The sequence below is a fragment of the Elephantulus edwardii genome, unplaced genomic scaffold (genome assembly GCF_000299155.1).
Source record: "Elephantulus edwardii isolate Elephantulus edwardi_28Jun2011 unplaced genomic scaffold, EleEdw1.0 scaffold00300, whole genome shotgun sequence".
Classification (NCBI taxonomy): domain Eukaryota; kingdom Metazoa; phylum Chordata; class Mammalia; order Macroscelidea; family Macroscelididae; genus Elephantulus; species Elephantulus edwardii.
Genome location: NW_006400050.1, coordinates 1,818,139 through 1,826,017, shown reverse-complemented (window position 1 = coordinate 1,826,017; position 7,879 = coordinate 1,818,139).

The window sequence follows — 7,879 nt, the reverse complement described above, 5'->3', positions numbered from 1 at the left end:
AATTTTCAATATCTTCATAATCAATTTTACCCCATCAGGAAGAATATATATTTCTAAACTCCCAATTCTCATTTCTATACATTTGTAAACTCCCAACTCTACCTAACACCCTCAGACAAGACAATCCTAAAAAATATCTCTGAGACTTATTTCATCTGCCAATGCCCAAATCCCACCTCCAACATTTGACCCCTTCTTTTTCCTACTCATCAAGCAAGATGAATACTACTTGCTTGTGATTGGCAGATTGATTTCACCCAACTGCCCCATGCTAAAAGGTTCAGATATCTCCTAGTATTTGTAGACAATCTTTCAGGATGGATTGAAGCTTACTCCACAACTAACAAGAGGCTATACTCTAGTCAGTTTCCTGCTCTCAGAAATCACACCATGATTTGGCATGCCAAATTTTTTAGACTCACAGAATGACCCTGGGTTTATACCAGTCTTCACTCAAGGAGGCACAAAAGCCCTACAAATTCCCTGGAAATCCCATATACCCAACCATCCCCGTCATAGAGCAAGGTAGAATGAACCAAATGGACAATTAAAAATATACTGGGTAAATTCGCTTCCCAAACTGACATAGAATGGATTAAATTATCCCAGCTCCCTCCAAAATTCTAGTATTAACAAAAATCCCCTCCACCTTAGCCTCTTCCAAATTCTCTTCAAATGACCTCTCCTACCTCTAGGCTTCATCCCCTCCCCATCTTACTCTCTACAGCACAGCACATTCTCCTTATCACATTACTCATTCATGTCCAAATCAGACTATGGGCCTGTTACTGAATGCAAGGGGTTCTTTCTGTAGTCAACCGCTAATAAGACAAACAGATCGCAACATCCACAAGCACTTTATTACACAGATCTGGAAGCCAGTGAGTCATCTCCAAGACTGCCTCCCCCTCTGGGAGTGATCACTGGGTTTTATACTAGGGTGAAACACTAGCTCATTTAACAGTGCACTTTTCTCAGTAAAAAAAGAAAAGGTAATCTTGACATCTGAAAAGAATAGTTTGTATTTAACTACTAGTAATTCATGAGGGTCCACTCCTGAAGCCTTGTGTTTTCCTAATTTCTTCAGTAAACTTGAATTTCCTCCTGCATTGCCATAGGCTCTTGCTCCTATGTTATTTCATTAAATTCCTCCGTGTCAGCCAATTCCTTCTAATACAGTGACTCTGTGTACTCCTTCTATCTTCTTTTGATACTTCCTGGATCATTTAACATTCAAACCAAACTATCCTTAAATATTGTCACTCGTGGTTGAATTTGTTTTTCAACTCCTTCAGCTTAAGAAACACTAAGCAAGTTTGGTCCTTTTGGGTTTCTATCTCCTGCTCTCTGAATATTTCATTATAGTATCTTGCTTTGTCGTCCCGAGTTGCCTTTTGAAATTATCTGTTCAGCTCTTCAATTTCTTGGTTTCTTCCTTTAGCTTTAACTTCTCGGTGAAGCCAGAGTGCTCCTTGGAGTCAAGGATTCTGAAGCTGGTCTGACATACTTTGGGCATGTTTCAAGGAGACTGGTCTTTGGAGAAGGATATCATGTTTGGGAGAGTGGAGGGACTGCGCAGGAGAGGAAAACCCTGGATGAGATGAATCGATTCTGTGAGTGCAGTGGTGGGGATGAGTGTGTTTGAGAGGGGGAGTTTGGCACAGGATAGAAGCCCTTTAGGGCTCTTGTATACAGGGTCGCTGAGTGGCAAGCGACTCTATGACACATAACAACAAAAACAACAATTCCTGTGTCAATTGCACTGTCTCCGATACAACCATCCTGATTACCCGAGTCACTGAATCAGTCCACCTCACAGAGGGCCTTCCCCGCCTGCGCTGTCCCTCCACCCTCCCAAGCATGATGTCCCTCTCCCAGAACTCGTCCCTCCTTACAACATCTCCAAAGTATGTTAGTCAGAGCCTCAGAATCCTTACCTCCAAGGAGCCACCCAGTTTAACCCTTTCCAGGATGAATCTGTTTTCTTAGCAGTCCATGGTACCCTCAATATTCTTCTCCATCACCACAGCTCAAAGGCATCAATTCTCCTTCTATCCTCTTTGATCATTGTCCAACTCTCTGATGCATAACAATTGATTGCGAAGACCATGGCCTGTGCCAGACGCACCTTAGTCTCAAGAGAGACACCATTGCTCTTCAATACTTTGGAGAGATCCCTAACAGTAGACTTTCCCATCGCGATACGTCTTTTAATTTCCTGGCTACTGGTGCCTAGAGTGTTGACTGTAGATCCAAGTAAACTAAAGCTGTGAACAATCTCAGTCTCTTCACCATCCAACCTGATGCTGCCAATTGGTACAGTGCTGAGAATCTTTGTCTTCTTGACATTAAGCCACAAATATACTGAAGGCTGCCATCCTTGGCCCTCTTCAGCAAGCTCTTCAGGTCCTCCTCAGTTTCAGCAAGCAGGATTATGTCATCTGCATAATGCAGATTGTTGATAGAACTTCCACCAATCTTAACACAACATTTCTACTCATAGAGCCCTAAAAAAACAGCCCTAACTAGCCAAAACACCAACTCTTTGACAGTGGGAGCTACTTGTTTACCTCTCCACACCCAAGTCTTCAACATCACTATGGTCTAAATGGTCTGAGCTTTTAACTGTAATCCTTGTAATGCCCACCACAGCAAAAGTAAAAGGATACTGCACTTGGTACCTATCACATATATCAATTTAAAAATGCAACACTTCCCACTCACCACTCTGTTCTTACAGGACCCAACAAAGTAAAGATGATGGTTTAATTCTAATTGTATTAGTATAATAATAATACTGTATTAGTATAATAATAGCACTAGTTGTATTGTTGTTGTTGTTGTTGTTGTTGTTGTTATGTGCCATCCAGTAATTTCCGACTCATAGCGACCCTATGCACAACAGCCCTAAACCCTGCTCTATCCTGCGCCAACCGCACTGCCTCTGACACACCCATCCCGATTACCCCAGCCAAGCATGATGTCCCTCTCCAAGAACCCGTCCCTCCTGGCAACATGTCCAAAGTATGTCAGACGAAGCCCCAGAATCCTTGCCTCCAAGGAGTAGCTTGGTTTAATCCTCTCCAAGCTGAATCTGTTTGTTTTCCTGGCAGTCCATGGTACATTCAGTACCCTTCTCCAGCACCACAGCTCAAAAGCATCCACTCTCCTTCTGTCCTCCTTAGTCATTGTCCAACTCTCTGATGCATAACAAGTGATTGCAAAAACCATGGCCTGTATCAGGCGCACCTTAGTCTTCAGAGAGACACTGTTGCTCCTGAGTACCTTAGAGAGGTCCCTAACAGCAGACTTTCCCATCGCGATATGCTTTTTGATTTCCTGACTGCTGGTGCCAAGAGTGTTGACTGTGGAGCCGAGCAAACTGAAGCTGTGAACACTCTCAATCTCTTCGTCATCCATCCTGATGCTGCCAATTGGTGCAGTGGCGAGAAGTATAATAATAATATTAATTGTATTGTTGTTGTTGTTGTTATGTGCCGTGGAGTCGTTTGCGACTCATAGCGACCCTATGTACAACAGCCCTAATTTTATTAGTATAATAATAATACTAATTGTATTAGCAAGCTCTGGTGGCTTAGTGACAAGGAGCTGCACTGCAATCCCAGAGGTGTGCAGATGCTCTGCTTGAAAAGGAGGAACAATCTCCTCCTGTACCAGTCAGACCCGATTTGATGGTACACCAGACACACAAGTAATAAAAAAAAATTAAAAAATACTACTAATTGTATTCAAATATTGTAAATAAACTCATAACAAAAAAACATTCAGAATATTTAAAAAATATCAGTATAGTTATAAAACTGACAACAGTTTTGGAGGAAGAATAAGGCAGATTCGCCACCCCCCTCCCCATGTCCCTGTCCCCTCCAGGCTTGATCACTTCCTGAGAAACCTGATAACACCTAAACTGGTCATATCAAAGACCAGATCAGACAATAAATTCTGATAAGAGTCTGAACCTGATCAAAATAGCTAAAACCTAACTTAACTAATACCCCAAATTCCAAGAAATACCATCTTACTCCTCCTCAGGAACCCCTATAAGAAGGAAACCCGACCCCCTCCCTGCAAATTGCCCACTTGCCATTTCGATTCTTTCCTCCTACTGCACAGCCTAGACACTTGGCTTCCCTCAGACTGGGCAATAAAGACGTGTTCATTTCTTGGGACTAGTTTCTTTCTTTCTCTCCCTCGTGCTCTTTTTTCTTTTTAAATTTTATTTTAATCGTTTTAATGAACATTTACAGAGATTTTGGATTTCCAGTCATTCATTGTTGCACTTTTCTGCCTGCCCAGCCCTCCCCCTCCACCCACCCCCTCCAGTTTGCTCCTCTTTGAAAAAGTAAAATTCTTTCTTTGATACACAATCCCCCTGCACCCCTCCCACCGCCCCAGGTACATTCCACTATGCACCCTTAATTCTGGACTCTTGTGATACCTATAATACCATATCATATACCACTTTAAAATTATTCTATCCCTCATCTGTTTCAATGCAGTTTTCAATCCAGTTTTTCTCAGTCCTACTCCAACCCTGATATCAGTGCCATTCTACAACAGTGGCTATCTAACAAGTTTTCTCCAGCCTGCAAAACTGGTTACATTGCTTTAGAATTATCCCCCTCTCCTTTCTTTAGTCATGTAAAGTGATTTAAACTGCCTATTTACTATGAAAGGAAATGCATCTATTCTAGATTAGCTTTTACCTCTTTGAAAACTTTTCTCAGTCACATAAACATCATACCTTAAACTGCCTGTGTACCAGGATTATTATCTTTCCAGGATTAGCATTTACCTTTCAAAACTGTCATATGTTAACTATTTCATAAACTGTCTGTTTACTACTTACTATATGTAAGCTGCTCTTACCGGTAAACAGTAAACTCTTACCTGTAAAGTTACCTGTAACTTTCGATAATGAAAGCTTAATCCAAGTATAAAAATCTAAAGACCACGCCCAGATGAGAAGGCTGTTTTGGAGAAGAATCTCACTGCTTTCTCCCAGATCTACAATAAAGTGCTTGGATATTGCAATAAGTCTGTCTTGGTGGCATTGACTACGAAAAGACCCTTGTATACAGTAACAAAGATATCCAAGTTACCTCCAATCAGTGAAGAATGAAATTCCAACTCATTCCAACCCTCATGAGCCTCTCCAGCCTTTCTTTCTCCCTTTTCATTAGTAACTGGACTTCAAAATTCAATCTTACAAAACATTACACACTGTACATCAGATCAGCCTCTGATCTTTGGCTACAAGAATCACTCCCACATTTTAGCTCTGACCAAATAGCCTTCTATACTTTCAGGTTATTCTTCCTCTAAATATGAGACCTCCACTCTTCAACATCCTCTCCCTAATAATCACTAAAATTCATTCTGAGTCTGTTGTTGTTGTTGTGTGCCATCGAGTCACTTGTGACTCATAGAGATCCTATGTACAAGAGCCCCAAACCTTGCTCTATCTTGTGCCAAACCTCACTGTCTCAGACACCGCCCTAATCACAGAATTGATCCATCTCATTGAAGGTCTTCCTCTCCTGCACTATCCCTCCACTCTCCCAAACATGATGTCCCTCTCCAAGGACCAGTCACTCCTAGCAACATGCCCAAAGTATGTCAGATGAAGACACAGAATCCTTGACTCTAAGGAACAATCTAGCTTCAACTTCAAGCTTATTTGTTCTAGCAGTCCATGGTATATTCAACACTCCTCTCCAGCACCACAACTTAAAGGCATTCATTCTCTTTCTGCCATCCCTAGTCACTGTCCAACTCTCCAGTGCAGGGCACGTAATTGCAAAGACTATAGACCGATCAGGTGCACCTTAGTCTCCAGCCTGACGTTGTTGCTCTTCAGTTTTCTGGAGAGGTCCCTGACAGCTGACTTTCCCAATGCAATTCATCTCTTGATATCCTGACTTCTGGTACCAAGAGTGTTGACTGTGGAGCCAAGCAAACAAAAACTGTTAACTATCTCAATCTCTTCTCCATCCATACTGATACTGCCAATTGGTCCAGTGGTGAGAATCTTGGTTTTCTGGAGGTTGAGCTTCAATCCATATTGAAGACTGCAGTCCTTGACCTTTTGGAACAAGTGCTTCAGGTTCTCCTCAGTTCCAGCAAGCAGGGTTTTGCCATCTGCATAACACGGGTTGTTGATAACTCTTCCACCAATCCTGATGCCACATTCCCCCTCATACAGCCCAGTGTCTCTGATGATCTATTTGCAATACAGATTGAAAAGTTATGGAGACAGAATGCATCCCTGATGGACCCTCTTCTTGATTTTGAACCATGAAGTATCTTCTTGCTCTGTTCTGATGACTGCCTCTTGCTCCAAGTATAGGTTTCGCTTAAGCACAATCAAATGTTCTGGGATTCCCACTCTTCTCAGAGTCAGCCCTAGCTGTGATCCACACAGTCAAAAGCCTTTGCATAGTCAATGAAGCACAAATAGACATTCTTCTGGTATTCTCTGCTTTCTGCCAAGATCCATCTAACCTTAGCTATGATATCCCTAGTACCATGATCCCTTCTAATTCCAGCCTGAACATCTGGCAATTCTCTGTTGGCATATTATTCCAGTTGTTTTTGGATAATTTTCAGCAGAATCTTGCTTGCAGGCTATATTAATGACATTGTTTTATAATTTCCACACTCTGTTGGGTTACCTTTCTTTGGAATGGGAAAAAATAGCAGTATTTCAAGACGGCCAGCTGGCTGTCCTCCAGATTTCTTGGCACAACTTAGTGAGCACATCCAGGGAAGCATCTGTTTGTTGAAATATGTCAATCAGTATGCTGTCTACTCCTGGAGCCTTGTTTTTTGCCAATTCTTTCAGAGCATCTTGAACTTCCTCCTTCATCATCATAGGCTCTTGCTCATATGTTATTTCATTAAATTCTTCTGCATCAGCCAAGTCCTTCTGATACAGTGACTGTGTATTCCTTCCATCTTCTTTTAATGCTTCTTGGATCATTTAAAATTCTACCCTTAAGTATTGCCACCCGTTGCTTGAATTTGTTTTTCAACTCCTTCAGCTTAAGCAATGCTGAGTTCGGCCTTTTAGATTTTCTGACTCCAGCTCTCTGCACATTTCATTATAGCATCTTGCTTTGTCGTCCTGAGGTGCCTTTTGAAATTTTCTGTTCAGCTCTTTGATTTCTTGATTTCTTCCTTTAGTTTTGGCTTCTTGGTGCTCTAATGCAATATTCGGAGTCTCATCTGACCCCTATTTTAGTCTTTTCTTCTTCTTCAGCCTATGTATGCTTTTGCAGTCTTCAGGGACGATTTTCTTAATATCCTCCCAGAATTCCTTTGGTCTATGCCCATTTGTGCTCAAGTCCTCAAGTCTGTTCCTGAGATGGTTTTTCAATTTTAGTGGGACAGACATAAGGTCAAATTTCGGTTCCTATGAATTTGATTTCATTTTCCTCAACTTCCGCTTGAACTTGCATTTGAGTAGTTGGTGATCTCTCCCACAATCAGCACCTGGCCTGGTTTTCACTGCTGATATTGAACTTCTCCAGCGAGTATTTCCACAAATGTAATCAATTTGATTCCTATGCATACCATTAGGTGAGATCCATGTGTATAGCCTGCGTTTATGTTTCTTATAAAAGGTATTTGCAATGAATAAATCATTGAGTGTGCACAATTCTATCATTCTATCTTCAGCTTCATTTCTCTCACCGAGTCCATGTTTTCCAGCTACTGACCCTTCTTCCCTGTTCCCAACTTTTGTGTTCCAGTTGCCCATTATTATTAATGCACCTTGATTGCATGTTTGATCAATTTCTGATTGCAAAAGTTGGTAGAAATCTTCCATTTCCTCCCCTTTGACTCTAGTTGTTGG